Genomic DNA, 19,349 nt, shown 5'->3' on the forward strand with positions numbered 1-19,349 from the left:
ACTGATTCCCAATAGACTCTTTAATTCTTTAGTATCTAACACTCTAAAACGCCCTCTAATAGCTTTGTTGCTTCTTATGTTAGCTCAACATTAGCGCCGTATTAAATTCACACATGGTAACTGCCCTGATGGGGTATTAAGGAAGAAAAATGCATAGAAAGTCTAATTAGGCATATAAAAATAATTTCCTATGCGCTTTTATGATCAAACAACACAGTATAAAACAAATATTTAAAACTTATCTTAAAACATAGCTACCCTGATAAGCATAATTTGGAAATCTTTAATGAATTCACCTCAATTAGCCTTTAATTAAATAGCTCATTAAAAACTGATTTGATTATTGCTCCTGAAGAAATCCTTGTTCAACTGTTACGATAGAATAGGAAGTAAATGAAGGTAAGCTTAAACATGTTTTGGAACAGTCTGAAAGTCATAGTGTTGGGGGGAAAAAACCCTCAACTTCTTACAACATCCAACACAAGATAAACTGAAAACATGACAGATAAGCCTGAGAAAAAGTAGGGGTTGGTTTGGTTTGTTTTAAATGTATTCAGAAAGAAAACAGAACTAGCAATGAACTAATCCATCTCGAGTATGTCAGCTCTCTTCAAAACCACTTAACCACCAACCCTGCTGTAGCCTATACTTTCAGAAAAAACAACTGTTAATTTTAACGTCTCTTTTCAGTGGAAACACTATCTTACAAATTCCCATGCACACAAATACAGACCTACAGAGAGATTCCAAAGAGCAAATGCATTCAAGGCTGCTTGGAGAATACTCCATAACAATAAATGTTACTTATGCACGGGAGTAGTGCTCTAGTAGCTAGCGTGGCTTAATGACCCAGGATTGGAAAGTTTAGTGCAGAGGAATATTATATTTTTTTAAATTAAACTAACCGATGTGATCAATGTTATTTAGAAAACAACAACAACAACAAAAAACAACACTAATTGCCTATGTATTCCTTCAGTTGATCTAACAAAATATTTTTTTACTCTATGAACTTCATTTCAAACGCAGATCAATGCTTTACTATGTTTCAGGTCAAGTTAACATGAAAACTTCGGGTAGTTCTAAGTGAGACACAATCAAGACCCAGAGAGAGGAACGCAAAAGAGTAGGGACAGGCCGGAGGCAGGAAAGATAAAAAGTAAAGCCAGACCTCTATATGCTATTTTAATAAGCATACAGCATGGAAGCACTTTTTTTTTTCCCCACTGGGAAGAAAACTAAGGCAGGAACAAGACTGTCATATTGGCACAGCCCTGTGTCAAGAATGATGTTTTGCTGTATTACCTGGACAGGTCACTGAACAGTAGGACTTGAAATTGTCTAAATCGAAGCCACATTCTGTCATTCATGTATGTTACAAAATGTACAGAGCCAACAAAACCACTCTCCAACCATAGAAAAATACTTAGGAGCATTTTTTGCCTGTAAGCTCCTGTACGCTAGCCTTAGGCAGGGCCTTTACTTCCCACTGTGCAGGTTTGCTCCTCCAGAAAGGTCAGGAAGAGACTAGCTTCCAAAAAAAAAAAAAAAAGACAGCAACTCAGAAGATGCTTCAAGTGCATGAAAAGGTAGCATTATTAGCATATAAATCCAATACAATGCAAGAGTAAACACTAATAATATAGTTGCAAATATTAATAATTTAAATCCAATAGAACAAGCATTTCAAGAAGGCATACATATGTTATGAACACCGCTAATTTAGTTGTCTAAAAATACATTTTTAAAATATTTTGTTTTGTTCCATCAATGATTAATACATATGGATAGACACTTAACAACTTATTCATATGGAAATAAGTGGTGACCCCTCTGAGCAATCAATAACTTTTAACCAAGAGCCGCACTTTCTTCTCCGTATATCAGAATTCACAAGGGCTCTCCACAGGCTCTCAGAGACTAGGGAAACAAATGTATTATAGTAACTATCAAAGACCGTTAAGAACAAACATATCACCTCTGACTCAGAAAATCCATGGATCCTAGCAGGCTCACGAAAAACCTGAGGAAGTGCCAATGCATTACTCTCGCACTACTTCCTACAACCGTCCTGATCGCTGCAGAGAGATGTACTGGTGTGAAACGTTCCTTTTGGGGGTTGGAGGCAAAACTAATCTAAAATACTGTATGTGAGCGAAGAAAAATCCAAGTAATTAACTGATAACATACACTGCTTCAAGACTGACCGAGTGCTACAGAGCAGACGAACCCACCCCACATGAGGGGTTCAGCACACTGCCCCATGTATCTGTGGCATGCACAGGAACCATTCCCACCGCTCCGGCCAGTGCCCCACCGGGACTATCTCAATCATGTGCTGCTCATGTGAAAGACATTCACACATACAGCCTTTACCATTTCACTCCACAAGCAGTGAGCTGTAACATCCTCAGGAAGCACCTTCCATCTCTTCTCCTGCAGGCCAAGACCGGCAAAACCAACAGATCTCACTGCTGCAAAGCTCACCTCGCCTGTCTTTCCCCCTTGCACTGCTCAGAAAGCTCCTCTCTCCTGTCTTTCCCCCTTTCCCTTTCCACTGCTCTCAGGGCATGTCCAAGAGCTTGCACAAGGGCCTGCAGGCAGCACCATTTCACAGCAATTCAGCCTCTACTCCGCAACAGTCTTGTAGAGCGTGCTTTTTGGGGGGCTGAGGAGTAGGACATCACTTTATAATGCTTTCTATATATTTGATGTTTTCCTCTTTTAACAGACCTTCAGGAAAGCATGCCAGCAACTTATACTGTAAATAGGAAAGGCAGCAGATTATTAGTATTAGAAAATTACCTGCTGCCTGGGTAGGCTTGACACAATAAGATGCAAAGTTCAGACAGCTATTCACAGGACTTGATGATGGGATTGAGCTCAGCCATTCAGACAGAGCCACCGATTTCTTTACTTTCTGATCACTTCACAAATCACATTACCATAAATCACTGAAATTTCATCAACAATGAAGCACTTTATGAAAAGAAATACAAAGCAGAGGACAGTCAAGCTGATTCTAATGAATATTCCTTTTTCCAGTAATAAAAAACTTAGATTGCAACATGCCCTTCACTGAGTGCACTTCAGAGAGAGGAGACGAGGCTGAACACCATCACCATTGGGTACAACAACCATCTTCAAAACTGTGTACCTGCTTAATGAGTGATTTTAATTCGTATTTCATTCTACTTGCAGTTCTGAAGAACTGAAGTCATCTGTGCTGATGGCAAATTCATGCTGAGAGGCTTTTTGACCCCCCCACTCAAAACAATAAAAGATTAAACAGATTGGGAAAAAAAAAAAATCATAGCATGGAAATGACTTTAAGAAGAAAAATGGAGAGGCAAAGAAATATTCTTGACTCTTCTGTGCCATAGGACAATATACAGCAGCCTTATTTTGTGACCTTAACAGTGAATGAGCAAGATGACAATCAAAATATCTGATAAAGCAGAGAAAGGCGTGGATCGATAACCAGACACTAAGAGAGAATCTATATTAACCTTAGGAACTGAGACAAAACCTCTATCTACAGCTCTCCAAACACACATCTAAGGGAGAAAATAGGTAGAAAACACAGTAAGTTTCCACTACCCTTAAATTTGCCATATTTTTTCTTTTTATAATCCTGTTAAATAAATACTAAGTTTTTAAAATATTGTAAATCGATGAATTTAATTTATCACTTTCTTTTCACACAATGCGGTCAATAAAACACATCTTCTGCTCTGTTTACGTAGTGCAACCATTCGACTCCACCACTACCCTCAAAAACATCTTTTTCTGTCAGAATTTTGTCCATGAGGATTTTGGATACTTTAACCTTGTATCCAGGTGTTTTATATCCTGAACAGAAATGGTAGCTTCTGCAAGAGAAGATGCTTTCACGATTATATTTCACTCTAATCTGTTTTGTGCTTGAGGCCATGCCCGGAATAGGAGGTGGTATGGGGTGGGGGGTGATTGGGATAGTAGGGTTGTACCTGTAAGGTTGGAGAAAGCAGGCAGGAGAAAAAATAAAATAAAAAAGGAGAAAAAGAAAAAAAGGAACCTGTGTCTGGCCAGGGTGGGATTTGTGAGGTTACCACGTCACACTGAGGGGACACAGGCCTGGGGCAGAACTGCTGATGCAATTTTCCTTCTGCTTCCTCTTTTTAGCCTGTGATACACAGAATCTCTTAAAAACCCTCCACCATATAAAGCCTATTTGCTTTATGTGGGTACCCTGTTATGGTTCTGGATTAACAGCCTATACCTATTTAGCAGCACAATTAGCACAGGTCTTGGGCACTGTCTTCCTTAGAAGCCAGTTCTGCTTTGAGGGGGAAGTTAACAAGGGGCAGGAGACAGCAGAGAGTCTAAGTAGGAGCTGTGCTCATCATTAATAACAAGTAGTGAGCATTTTAGGAGGAGACATATAACTGGACTGGGAACTCACCAAAGGTTACGAGTTCTCCTGCGCTTTCTGATAATATACTGCACATACAGCTCAAGAAGTGACCTAAGTGACACAAAATATAATTTGATGGATAGAAGGGAACACATAAGATGTGCGCTCCATGGTTGTAAGTCTCTTGTTATAGGAGAAATTGTGCATAATCTGCCTATTATCACCACTTCTCTCTGTTTAGAAAAGAAAAGAAAAAAAAAAAAAAAAGAAAAAAGAAAAAGAATGAAAGAAAGAAAAAAGTAGCTTTCCATTTATGCCTGGTAAGGGCATGATCCAAGATGTCCAGACTTCATTATCCCAAAACTATTTAAAAAGTAACTTGAGAAATTTTGTGTGTGTTTCTAGATAGGTGACAGTTTCCAAAATGCAGATAAAGTGAACTGGATTTCTCTGAACAAGTGTGAAGGATCCCCGTACTGACTTGTGCCATTCTTTCAGCAGTTTCAGAACCCAGACCAAACCTTGCCTCCACCAGCGCTCTGAACGTGATGCCTGAGAGCAATTTCCTTTTCCACCTCATTCTCATTTCCCATCTTATCTTTTTGGCCCTGAATCTTCATAACACTGAATAAAAAGGACCTCATTTGAGCAGTTCTGGATGAATTTAGCTTAAGTGTTGAAATTTTCTTCTATGATTTTTGCTCAGCCATGCTTTTTGTTGTTTCTAATCTTCATGTGATTCAGAAGAAACATGCAGAAGCATCCCATAATTATGATTCTTGATGATCATCCAAATTAAACTGTACCGATAATATTTTTGTCTCATCATATAAACTGAAGCTGTCTCACAGGGTGGAAATGGTGACGTTTCATTGGTATGAGGAAAGGTTTCTTGTATTTGAACTCAGAGTTTGGTCACACATTTCTCAGAGCAGTGCAGCTAAGCCTGTACTGGTTTTTATGAAGCTTGTATACATGAGGCAGTTGCCATTTTGAGAAGCAAAAAAATCAATACAATATGGAACAGAGACTTGCACGTTCTCTAGTTATTGAGGTTTTATACCTCCCCTCTTTTCTGCTTCTTTTAAAAATTGCTCTCACTTGCACCATAATATTCTTCACGACACAAAAAATTATATTCCTTTTCCCCAAAGTTCTGTTTAGTAGTAAACACCTGCAATAGCTCTTCAGTTTTGAAGAAAATACAGTGCCTGACACATCTTGGTTAAAATATGTCATGATCAAAGATTAAGTCCTCATCATGAAATGGCAGTTCTTTGTAAGATGCTTAAGAGGATAAAACTTTTGTGTGACAGATGTCACAATAAAACAAAGTAAAAGTGTAGGATCCAGGAAAATATAACAGTCTTTTATTCTTCTCCTCAGTGATGATAAATAGGGGGGAGGAAAGGGAAATAACTTATATGCATTTATCTTGACACATCAGTTCTGGCGAATACAACACTTTAAGCAGCCAAAATTTTAAAAAATAATAATAATAAAATCTTATCAGGCCTGCATCAAGTGGATTTGTCAATGTTTAGTTGAGTTATATAACAAATTACTGTTGCATATTAATACATCTCTTGAGATTTATTTGTGTATCTGCGAGCCTCAAGAAGTGAAATATTTTACTCTCAGCATCATTCAAGTCATGGCATAACAATACTGCTTTTGCTGCACTTCACCATCTCCAACTTTGAAAGTCTAACACTGCATTGATATCATTTTTCATACCAACACAGTAAAGCTACTGAAATTAAAAACAAGGTGAGGAATTAGAACAAAATGGATAAGCCTGGAGGGCAAAAACTGTGCCACACCTACAGGAAGCACATCAGAAAGAGTACTTCATTCCAGAAAGGCAGGGCATTCCTTAAATCTTATATCCCAGCTTCTTGCCAAATGCTCAGAAGTACCTAGAAGACCTAGCAAACAGCATGGTTTTGTTTTTCCTCCCTAGCCTTCTGCGTGGTCAAAAGCCTTTATGGACCTACCAAAGCCCCACACATTAGCTGCCATCACCTGACCACAGCCTCGGGAGGGTTCTCTGCCCTGTCACTGCTCCACCACCAAAGCTCCCTTCTCTCCTCTCCCCTTCTCTCTTCTGCAGCAGGACCAGGTGCTAAGAGGAGTGAGGGCTGCAGTGCTCGGCCAGACACCTTTGCTATTTTCAGAGTCTGTCTTAAAAGGGTACAGAGGCCAAGCAAGTTTAGAGAGACGGAAACAGAACAGGTGTTTGGTGGGCAAGCAGACGGCTGCGATACGGCCATTAGACAAACCTGGGCCGGGCAGCTCTGCTGGACTTCAAGTACTCGGTTCTGCTTTGTTGATGTGCAAGTGAAAGCTTCAATCATAAATTAACCAAGTCTGTTTCCAATTCACAAAATTAAAGTTACACAAATATTAGCTAAGTCTATGCATACAGGTTATAATACCAGTGTGAAAGCAATGAAAAATTATAATACTGATTTCCTAAAGCATATCACAGAATCACAGAATCACAGAATTTCTAGGTTGGAAGAGACCTCAAGATCATCGAGTCCAACCTCTAACCTAACACTAACAGTCCCCACTAAACCATATCCCTAAGCTCTACATCTAAACGTCTTTTGAAGACTTCCAGGGATGGTGACTCCACCACCTCCCTGGGCAGCCTGTTCCAATGCCTCACAACCCTTTCAGTAAAGAAGCTCTTCCTAACATCTAACCTCAAACTCCCCTGGCGCAACTTTAGCCCATTCCCCCTCGTCCTGTCACCAGGCACGTGGGAGAACAGGCCAACCCCCACCTCTCTACTGCCTCCTTTAAGGTATCTGTAGAGAGCGATAAGGTCGCCCCTGAGCCTCCTCTTCTCCAGGCGGAACAAGCCCAGCTCCCTCAGCCGCTCCTCGTAGGCCTTGTTCTCCAGGCCCCTCACCAGCTTCGTCGCCCTTCTTTGGACCCGCTCAAGCACCTCGATGTCCTTCTTGTAGCGAGGGGCCCAAAACTGAACACAGTACTCGAGGTGCGGCCTCACCAGAGCCGAGTACAGGGGGACGATCACCTCCCTAGCCCTGCTGGTCATGCTGTTTCTGATACAAGCCAGGATGCCGCTGGCCTTCTTGGCCACCTGAGCACACTGCTGGCTCATATTCAGCCGACTGTCCACCATCACTCCCAGGTCCTTCTCTGCCTGGCAGCTCTCCAACCACTCATCTCCCAGCCTGTAGTTCTGCTTGGGGTTATTGCGCCCCAGGTGCAGGACCCGGCACTTGGCCTTGTTAAACTTCATGCAGTTGACCTCAGCCCATCGGTGCAGCCTATCCAGATCCTCCTGCAGAGCCTTCCTACCCTCGAGCAGATCGACACACGCACCTAACTTGGTGTCATCTGCAAACTTACTGAGGGTGCACTCAATGCCCTCGTCCATATCATTGATGAAGATGTTGAAGAGGACCGGCCCCAGCACCGAGCCCTGGGGGACGCCACTAGTGACTGGCCTCCAACTGGACTTGACTCCATTTACCACAACTCTTTGGGCCCGGCTATCCAGCCAGTTTCTAACCCAACGAAGCGTGCGCCAGTCCAAGCCAAGAGCAGCCAGTTTCTTGAGGAGAATGCTGTGGGAGACGGTGTCAAAAGCCTTGCTGAAGTCAAGGTAGACCACATCTACAGCCTTTCCCTCGTCCACCCAGCGCGTCACTTTGTCATAGAAGGAGATCAGGTTCGTCAATATACTTTATATATAAATATAAAGTATAATTTATAAATATATACTTTAAAACCTCTCTTAAATATCCAGTAAAACCAACAAAAACACGTGATTTCAGTGTAATACTTCAGAAACACCGGTTCCTGACATTTTAAAGCCTGACTTGTTCTCCTTTCACTTTTCCAGGATTACATTTTAGAGTATTTTTACATCTCTGCCCCAACAACGGAAGCACTGGCTTTCTCCCCATTTTGCAGAAAGAGGCAAGATGCTCTTTCATGAGACAAAACATACCCGGAGCTTTCTCCCACGCACAGCATCATGAAAACATGCTACCTTATTCAGCAGATTTCTCACTACCCAGTATTTAGTCTGTTTATCAGAAAAATACAAAGACAGTAAGTTTTTGCCATCATTGCTATTGTCTATACAGGAAAAACGAAGACAGAGGAAATGCGTTAATTTATTGACACAGACAAATCAACAGCTGGGAAGAAGCAGCCTCCTAGAAACCCTGCCATGCCTCTCCCCAGCCCTGAGCTCTGAGCCAGACACTCCTGGAGCCAACTTTTGCATGAAGGCTTTTACAGGCAGCCTGCTGCGTCTTTAACGTTTGACTTTTTAAATAAAAACTACCTGGCACAGATTAGCAAAGTTCCTATATTCATCTCATAGCGAACCAGACAGATGCAGAGAGATATCTTTCTTGGGAAAACCCAAAGAAAGCCTGTTCATTCACAAAGAACCATTACATTTTTGTGCCCTCTACCTAGCAGACGCGTTAACTGCATAACTAAACAATTCTTCTCCAAAGGTATTTTTCCTGCAGTCAGATGAAACATTTAGAGGCATTTATTGTATGAAGGTGTACATGGTTCCAGCAAGGGAGAGAACCTGACCCCAGTCCTTTAAACCTAACTCAAGATAACATGGTTTTTTGTCACTAAAGAATTAGAGACGCTTACATGCACTGCACATACAGGACTTCATTTGCACTTCTGTACCTCATGACATAAACACAAGGTGACTTTTCCACTTAGTGAACTTACCTTTCTTCTTGTGTTCAGTAGCCATGTGTGCACGAGAGGATTTCAGGAGGATTGCTTAAGGAATAGGGGATGAGGCAGAGTGACTAACGTTAGAGGAACTTGCTCCTCCAGGGATCACATAGCAGCTACATGACAGACTGCTCCACTGAATTATATCAGCCTATAAAGTGTCTAGTATGTCCTACAACAGCACGATCAGCTTTAGCTCGAGATCTAGAATAGATCCACTTGAGAAGACCAAAGACAATTGGGAACTCCCAGTTCCTGCTGCATCAGTTACTTGGTTACTCTCCTGAAAAACAATGCTGAGTCGAAGCTCAGGCCTCACAGAATTTGCACTACTTGCAATCATGAAGAACATACTTTTAGGGACAGCTCTACCAGAAATTCTAGCTTTTGAAGATAGATCTACTAGCAAGTATTGAAGGCCAGGTGTATGGCCTATACACTATATCAAAAAGCAGGAGAGAGGCAATATTCACTTTCCATCCTACTGACTGCAGACTTGTTTTCATACACCTAAGATCAATTATATGTATTTTTCTCAGCTCATTCCTATTCCAAGAGAGTGGCCAGTGAACTTTTCAGGTGCTGGGACTATATAACTGAATACTGTGAACAGGATTTACTACCCTATGAGACACTTAAAATCATGTCATCTACAGGTGGGCAGCTTGAAAACAGATCCAAGCACACCTCATATTTGGGACTTTGCGCTGTGAGATTCAGCTCATCCATTACAGTATAATATTAATAATACAACACTGTTAAAACATGCACAAAAATCTGCCAATCCACCACTGAAATGTACAAACACAGCCTGCATTTATCTACAGTTTAGGATAGGAAAAGAAAAATTCATTTGTCTCTCAATCTGAAGGGCAAGTTTTTAAGTCAGAATTTATTAAGATAATGCTTCTGCTAAAATTATTGTAATCATAAATATACAAAGTTACTTGCTTTTCAATAAAAAGGAAAAAAAAAAAAAAACACAAAACTTTAGCCTTAGTAAATAACCCGCTTTTTTATTACAAATCAAGCATTTTTCAGCAGTTGAACAGCTTCCCATCACCCCCATCAGACCTTTCTTGTATTTCGAATGCCACAAAATGCAGCTTTGGTCAACTTTGCAGTGATTTACACAGATTTCGTTTCTGGATGTGCATTATTCCTGGTGCTTATCTGATGCAAGGTAGATATCCAATAGCTCTTCCCTTTCCAAATATTGCTGGTGATTAACTGAAGGATTAGAGTTCTGGTTCTGTAATGGCTTGTTTTTAAACCCTTTGAATGTTCAGACCCCATGCTTAGAGCATGGTTTTACTTGCTAGTAAACAGATGTTATAAGGGAACATTGACAACTCAAGGACTGGACTGACTTTTAAAATATTAATGGAGCATTAATGGAGACATCTCCCTGGGCACAGCTGAATTACAGTTTTCATAGAATTCTATAGATCGGAAAATAAATCCCCAACACTATGTGCACCTTTAATTTCAGCCAAATGCAGAGCAGCCTTAGAGCTCCCAGTGTTTGCCCAGCTCCTGCAAAACAGGGCTCAACAGACTATTAAAAGCCTTGCCATTATTATTACCCTTCACTGGAATTTGTCTCTCATAAATAAAAAGGCCAGGAGGTCTCAAGAATCATTTTGCCAGCACAGTAACATTTCTTTGTCTTGTAGTGGTGCTTTCAGTGCATTCTTATCCCAGCTACACGAGCAAGGAGTAAAACAGATCAGCCCTTGGCCCGCTGTGTGACAATTTGCTGGAATGACTTTCATCAGTGCCACAAGTACAGCACAGACTAAATCCAGCAGTTAAGGTTTCAGAACAAGGCTCTCTTAATTTGTGTCTCATTTCAAGAAACAGATCATTTCAATTTAGCAAACGGAAAAGGTCTTCATAAAATTAACTGAAGTAATAAACCATTCATTATCCAGTGACGAGTTTTTCAACTTCTTACCTTTAATTTCACCAGTTTTCCAAACCAGGCAAAACTTTCCTCCTCTTGTGGGCGATGAAAAGCACTCTCGGAGCTCCTACAAGATTTTACAAGAAAATACAGTTCAGTAGAATTACAGTTTATAACACTTTCTGATATTTCACATTAAAAAAAGGTAAGACATCTCCTTCAAATCTGGGACAACCTTATGTAAATCAGGAGGGTTTCCTTGCAATCTGAGCTACGTGAATTTACAGTCACAGGCAGGATCACGATTCCGATTTGAAATATAATTGCCAATGTGCAAAACTAGCTTTGTCATTATTAGTGCGAAAGCAACAATTACAAGATCTACTCACAAATATTTTTAAACGTATCATAAAACAATACAAACATGGCTTAATAAACAATAAACAAATATTTGAAACAGCGCACGCTTTCCTCCCTGGGGAAGAATTTAAGATGATTATTTCAGAGATGATCCTGTTTATGGAAGTTCTGGAAGTTAGATGTAAATAATACAGAGCAACCAATAGAAAGGAAAATACATTTTTCTGTAAAGAACATGCACAAACTTGTTTATGATATAAATAAATAAATAAAAACCAAAGCAATCTTGGTGAATTATATATATACACACTACATGTAAAATGGAATGAAAAACATGAATCAACGTTTAATAAGCCTCAGATATCTTTCACAGAACAGCTGATAAATATTCTCCTCTCCTTCCCTCCCACAAAAGCACTAAGCTCCAAGTGAGTAAAATATTTTTAGACACTTGGTGGTTCAAATCAAAATCTCCTGAAAGGTTCTCTTATGTCTCCTCTGTTTCCTGTACTTTACATTTCATGCAGCACAACAACAACAAGAAAATGACCTCTGTTATTTCAGCTGGTAAGAATTTAACAGCCTTGCTGTAAATTCTGTGAGATCTTTGACAAAGAGTGCTTAATGACTGTGGCATGCTAAAGGAAAGATTAGTTTCCCAAAGTCTCTATCATTACTAATAATAAATAAATAAATATATAAACAAATATCACAGTCACACAGTAGCTAACAACCAAAATAAGTCTGAGTGAATAAGAATCCAGCAGAGTTTTCATTAAGTTTAAACCCTAGCCTAGGATCACATCACATCACATACAAAGTATGACAAATTTGGGCCCAATCCAGCAGAAAACATCTCTAACCTCCTTGACTATGGAGAAAGAGCCACGCAGAGGAGAGGCTTTAGCTGCATTTGTCAAGGTGTGGGCCCACAGAGCAGCCACAAGCTGTGGGTCAGACTGGGTACCAGAAGGGATAAAGTTCTCCGAAATCCTGACTCACTCCCACCCAAAGCCAGATCCCTAGCATGAAGCAAAAGTTATATTGCTAGTGCCACCAGTGTCCAGAAAAGACAAAGGACTACTTTCACACAGAATCACACAGAATTTCTAGGTTGGAAGAGACCTCAAGATCATCGAGTCCAACCTCTAACCTAACACTAACAGTCCCCACTAAACCATATCCCTAAGCTCTACATCTAAACGTCTTTTGAAGACTTCCAGGGATGGTGACTCCATCACCTCCCTGGGCAGCCCGTTCCAATGCCTCACAACCCTTTCAGTAACGAAGCTCTTCCTAACATCTAACCTCAAACTCCCCTGGCGCAACTTTAGCCCATTCCCCCTCGTCCTGTCACCAGGCACGTGGGAGAACAGGCCAACCCCCACCTCTCTACTGCCTCCTTTAAGGTATCTGTAGAGAGCGATAAGGTCGCCCCTGAGCCTCCTCTTCTCCAGGCTGAACAAGCCCAGCTCCCTCAGCCGCTCCTCGTAGGCCTTGTTCTCCAGGCCCCTCACCAGCTTCGTCGCCCTTCTTTGGACCCGCTCAAGCACCTCGATGTCCTTCTTGTAGCGAGGGGCCCAAAACTGAACACAGTACTCGAGGTGCGGCCTCACCAGAGCCGAGTACAGGGGGACGATCACCTCCCTAGCCCTGCTGGTCACAGTGTTTCTGATACAAGCCAGGATGCCGTTGGCCTTCTTGGCCACCTGAGCACACTGCTGGCTCATATTCAGCCGACTGTCCACCATCACTCCCAGGTCCTTCTCTGCCTGGCAGCTCTCCAACCACTCATCTCCCAGCCTGTAGCTCTGCTTGGGGTTATTGCGCCCCAGGTGCAGGACCCGGCACTTGGCCTTGTTAAACTTCATGCAGAATACTTTACGTACTTCCTCTAAACTTCTAATTAAGAACCATGACCTAACATATTTGCTAGGTATTTTTTGTACACATTTTTGTTAAATTCAGATTTCCCACTTAATGAAGTCACTGAAAATTCTCAGTTATAGCCTTTAAATAATATATTAATAGTTCTTCTGGATCTCCAATGTCAAGGCTACCAGAGTCTCTTTGGACCACACAGCTGGCTTGAGTTGCTGCAGCTGTTGGATGCAGGTCAGTTATAATTTATTCTTACTTAAAAGCTACAAAAATCAAGGAAAGCAAACTATAACATCATTTTCCAGAAAAGCATTATAGCCCAGTAACCTACAGAGACAGGAGAAAATGTAACTCACTCTCAGGTAATTTGGGATTTGAAAGGGACTGTGGACATAATTCTGATGACACTTATCTTCAGGTTTTTAAATGGAACTTGATAATAGAGTAAAACTTTCTGTGATGTGATAGCAAAAGAGAAGGGCAGCAGACCTCATAACCTCCCTTCCCCCAGAATACTCCCGTTCTCTGGGTCTGAATTTTCACCCATCATCTTTAACCGGTCACTCTAGAAACAGCCTAGAAATAGGCCTCCAAATCAATTTCTGGCAAGAAAACCAAACCCAACCACCTACTGAATGGAAAAGGCTGCATTTTGGAAATCCCCTTATAATCCATCTCATCAATTGATAAAATCGTATTTTGAACTACCAGCGGCAGGAAGTCAAACAATGGTTACAGCTCCTTACAGCTAAATTAATCCATTCAAAATTCAATTCTATGATTTAAACCAAGCATAACTAATGACTTAACAACTCCAGCAAATTTTAAATACTCTGATTTAGTTCTGAGGCCAAAGTATAGAGAACAAAAAGTACAGTATTTTCAAAGCTACATCAAAGATTTTCTCACTCAATGTATCAATAACGTGTACATACACACCTGTAATGAGAGGCAAAAAATCACGCATGCAAGAAATCTGAAAGCCACAAAGAGATGTTTCTGCTGCAATAACTTATCCTGAGAAGTTTCACACAACTTCAGCTTCGTAGTTTTGATGGAAATAATTCTAACTAATGAAAATTGAGGCACAGAAAACACGAACACAAATTAATCTACAAGAAGGGTATCGAGGGATGACAACGGGTGAGATGAACCTCATTAATTCCAGTGATGTGTTTTTCAAGTGCTGTATTGTAAAAATATCCCATGCCATAACCAAATGACAGTGGCAGCACCCCGCGGTCAGCTGAGCTGCGGCTGCTTGGCCGCAGGACCTGCAGCCAGGCTTGGGAGCAGCTGCACTTGAGCTGCGACTCAACCAGCTGGCTCCTCTGGCCACAGCAGAAGAAAAGGAAGAAAAAGGGAGGAAAAAAAATCCACAGTGGCTTCTTACATTTATTTTGACTGCCAAAATTGTCATCTTCCTAGTGTTTAAAGCAGACAGGTCTCCAAATACTACCAAATGGTGCAATACCTTCTAAAAATTGCCAAGTACAAGAAAATGTCTTTCAGACTAAATAAAGTCAGTAATGACAAACACATGAAGCAAAACTTTGTAGAGTAATATAGTGATTAAATCTGAGTACTGTGCTTCGCTTTCCAGATAACTCTGGTGCCAGACACAGTGTGGTTGGCATCCTTACGACTGTAGGCTCTGAAAATGATTTCCTTTGAAAAAGGCTCCTATTCTCCATCTACGAAGCAAGACGATCCCCTTTTCCCTCTTGCTCCTAGAGCAGGGGACCGTCCCTGGCAGGGCCCTGTGTGGCACACACTTGTACAGTCACACACCGTGTTTGCAAAAGGAGAACCAGAGCATGCACATTTAAACTAACGCTTGCTAGTTACACAAACACATTGGCTATGTAACAATATATACTTACAGGAAATAGTATATATTTCATAACACATTATTAACAACTCACTACAAGAAGGCTTTCCAAATTATCAAACAAAGGAACCATATTCAGAGATGGCAAAAATAAACTTGAAGTCACTAAGGTGAAGAACAGTGAAATCTGACAGGCTTTTTTTTTTTTTTTTTTTTTTTTTGTCTTCATTGTCATTCAGCTGTTAAAACTTGCACAGAAAATCTTCCAGGAGTTATGAAGCAGAGCTCCCCTAACCTTTCTCTGTAGTCTGTACTGATGTGACCCAGAAGTTCCAGCAGGAAACAACTCTGCTTTTACCCGAGGAGAGTCATAATTGAACATAACTTGAACTTCCCAAGTTTCTGCCAAAATACCTGGAAGTTTATCTTAAAAAACACTCTGAACTGTATAGAGTGCTTTCAAAGATGTGTAGACTTAAATACAAAAAGGGATCTTTGCTCCTAAAAAAAAGAAAAGAAAAAAAAAAAAAAAGAGAGAAAGAGAAACAGTACAGCAAACTGTCTTTCAGTCCAAGCATTTTCTGTGTGCAGGAATCCTGAGAAGCCCCAGAAAGATCACACACATCCCAACACAGAGAAAAAGCACTATGTGTCTTTTCAAAAGGATACGGTCTCTCTTTTTCTTGGCAGCAGCCTATGTTCATGAGCAGGACAGAAGTTACTCAGAAGTTATTGAGGAACTGAAGACTCATATTTGATAAGGATCCAGACACTCAGTATGTGTCATTGCTTAAGCAATAGCAGAGGAAAGAATGGCAATCTAAAAAAGGCACTGTCTTAACAAATGCTTATAGAGAAACATTACGCTGCCGAGGAGGAGAACACAAAAAGATGAAATGCATTAATTATTTAGGTAAATGAACAGTTACTAAAAAGAAACACAAAATGTCAATTAATTCCAGAAGCATTTCTATTCTTTTAGCCACTTTATTTTTAGGCTACAGCATTACTTTTTGTATGAAGCAGAAGCCATTTGTCAGTGCAAATAATGCGCGATTAAGTGAGCAGTCCAAAACTGCAGCGTGTAACTGTGAAATACAAAGTTTGAATTTAGCAGCATAAACTCCCTCCACTTCTTAACATTCGTCAGGCTCTTTTTTTCTTTTTTTTAATGTTTTCCTCTGTGTTGGTGTATGAGTATATACACAGATGTATATTTTTTTTATTGACTCACGATGACTAAATAGAACTCTCTACGACCTATGCACATGTAATAGACACAGCTTGGACCAGAAAACACCGACTTATGCGTCTGTTAACATATACCTTCCTCATTAAAGATGAAAACATTAATGACGAGGCCAAACAAAAATCCTGTGCCAGCCTAGCACATGCCAGTAATTTAGAAGGAACATAGCAAAAATCCCACTGAGCTACTGCACGAAAAATCCAGCACCTTCAAACGAGTTTCTGTATTTCCTGAGTCACGCAGTACTATGCAGTAACTTGCGAGGAATATAACCAAGATGAAAGAAAAGCAGTGTAGGAAGTGCTACTGCAGCAATTAAGCCATTTGACGATATACTGCATATCTATCTACAAGTCATGCAACAGGCTGTTTACTATGTATACATGCTTGGAAAAATCCCCAAATTACCAAGACCAAATGTTCTGCTTGCGTAAATTTGTGTAACTTCATGAATCTGCGCAGATATCAATACAATCCATTTTTGATTCCTCAGTAAATTAGCTTAAAATGTAGTCTTCAAAGGATGCAGATGACTCGTACGTTCCCTTGGCTGTAAAAATGAGCGATATAGCATATGTGCATGCAAAGCACTTCTCCATGAAAGGGGCTCTTTGTTTTGTGACGATAAAATGATTAATGGTCATGGAACTGTGATGCGGATCACTACCAGTGACTTGGGACATGTTTTAAATCAGTAAGAAAGTTGTTCACACTTTTAACACAATAGTGTAAATCAGGGCTGTTTTTCAAAAGCTCTTTTCTAAGCTTGCGTGCATCAGAACAACCCCTGGGACTGGCTAGGCTCTTAAGTTTAACAGCAGCGCTGTATGATTTAGCCTAATAAAATTAGGGTTACAGCCTATTGGGAGATTTGCGTACTATAAAGGAACAGAAACAACTACAAATTTCAGCAGAAATTACACACAATTTCCTTTAATCCTATGATAATTACACAGGCAAGTGATAAAACTCGTGCAACAAATAGATAGCATTTTAAGAGTTCATATTTCTCTTAACTAGTACACTGAAAAGGTACGCTGCTTACCAACGAGTTCTAGACTCTTGTTGATCTCCACTCATATTTTACCCAATGTCTTCTCCCCTGCTTAAAAATAGAACCCCTTTGTAATTGCGATGTAAAAATGAGGTGAATAAAAACACTGGCAAGCAACAACCCAAGACCTGTTTTTCGGCAACTTTGTAAATGTCACCAATAAGCTTTCTTAGGGAGTGGCCTCCAGTCAGCCCCCTGCCTGGCTCCCAGTTCTGCAACACCAGCTTTAACTTCTTCAGTTTTCCAAATCATTAATGCAAGGCAAAACTCCACACCAATTCCACACAGGAACCTGTCCGTAGGCTGAAGGATAACCTGCACATGGCAAGCCCCAAGGACCTGCGCTCCCTGGCCTGCAGCAGGAGGTGCAGGTAGGTGCTGTCAGTGCAGGCTCCCACCTTGGCAAGAAAGAAAGGACAAGGCAAAGCTCGTGGTTTTACTCAGCATCCACCCGCATCTGGATCTTGAAAGGAAAAAGCCTCAGAGCACAAGATAAGGTGAAACGTGTAAAATGCACTTTTCTATCAGCAGCCCTATGTTCTGCTGTGAGAGATTTATCTGGTCTGAAGATTAGACGGCAGGTCTGGAGATCTACCTGCCGCGGTTCTGTGTGACACCAGCACGCAGAGTATGGAGCAACGGGTTGGGGTTCTGGCCCAGCCCCAGGGCCCCCAGCTTCACAACCAAAATGTAGTTTTGCTCCTGTAGCAGCCCCAGCTGCTAGCAGAGACCAGCCCTCGTCTTCACACATGCCGCCACCGGAGCACCAGGGCCTCCTCCCAGGCTGAAAGCAGTCACAGAACAATTCCCAGCCTCCGATTACATTAATAACCTACTAGCTGGCTTTGCTCTGAGGAACATAACTCTTCTTTATTGCCTGTAGTTCGGAAAGCTCTTCGGGTCTGGCAGAAGCAAGTATGAGGTCAGACAACCAGGTTTCTATCTGGCTCAGCTATGTGGAAGCTCCTAGCCAGGCTGCTGGTTTGGAGCTATAGCTGCTTACCCCCCTTTACAGCCCCAAGGCCAACCTCACAAAGGTTGCTTTAAGGAGGCATTCGCTGGACTGCAGATGGCAAAGCACTTCTTTTGCAGTACCTTTTCATGTCCTCCTATGGAGATGTTTCTGAGCTAGGAAATATCATGAAACAAAGAACGAGTCCTGCTGTTGATTAAATAGCAGGGATTTAACTAGTAGGAAGTTTGCACATCTGTTTCTTTGTCTCTGCTTTTGCTGCTTGTACTATTGCAGAGATTATGCACTGTGTGAGTCACATTATAACTTCTAATATTAACAGCCTGATTTCCCACATTTGTTTTCTCCAGAAGCACGAATTACAAAAGATTTCTCCTTCCCCCTCACTTTTGAGAGCAATTAAAAACAAACTATTTAACAAATCCCTAACTGCCAAAAAGTGTTCAAATCAGATCTTTTATTTTCCTGGCCTTCTTGTGCTTGACTTGGAACGGAACCAATTGGCTTTTGGATCTCTCTTCAAAAAGGCACTTCTAACTAACATTTCAATGTATAGAAAACAGCAAAACAAGGAAAATTATATTTTATGGTATGCCTTTAACTAGCAAGACGGATTTCCAAAGACGTATTCCTCCACCAGGTATTGTTTGGATTTATTTCAAACATCATGTTACCAGACTCTAAAAGATAGATGGAGGCATGCTAATATCATTTTTTCCTCATTATTCAAAATAAACATCGATGCAGAGGCAGCAAAGAAAAGAGAATGCAAGGGAAGGGGAAAAAATAATCATTCGCTCTCTATTTCTTAATAGCCTGGATAAGATGGATTTGTATGTTTTGGCTTTCGGTAGCAGAAATAGAATTGCTATATAAATGTCAGTTGGAGCAGAAAGACCCGACAAGTCGGGGCCCAGCCCCCCCACCTCATTCTGATCATTGCCAGA

At 40.9% G+C, this 19,349-nt stretch overlaps 1 protein-coding gene across 14 annotated transcripts in view; it reads right to left on the reverse strand.

The window, feature by feature from the left end:
• The window catches only part of CDH11 (cadherin 11), a 364,445-nt gene that overhangs the window by 232,811 nt on the left and 112,285 nt on the right, over nt 1–19,349 (reverse strand). For all 14 annotated transcript variants that reach the window (XM_072044020.1, XM_072044014.1, XM_072044025.1 and 11 more), the window contains one exon: nt 11,106–11,181. The gene's annotated coding sequence lies outside the window, so the exon portion shown is untranslated. The remainder of the gene's footprint in view (nt 1–11,105; nt 11,182–19,349) is intronic.

The sequence above is a fragment of the Anas platyrhynchos genome, chromosome 12 (genome assembly GCF_047663525.1).
Source record: "Anas platyrhynchos isolate ZD024472 breed Pekin duck chromosome 12, IASCAAS_PekinDuck_T2T, whole genome shotgun sequence".
Taxonomy (NCBI): Eukaryota; Metazoa; Chordata; class Aves; order Anseriformes; family Anatidae; genus Anas; species Anas platyrhynchos.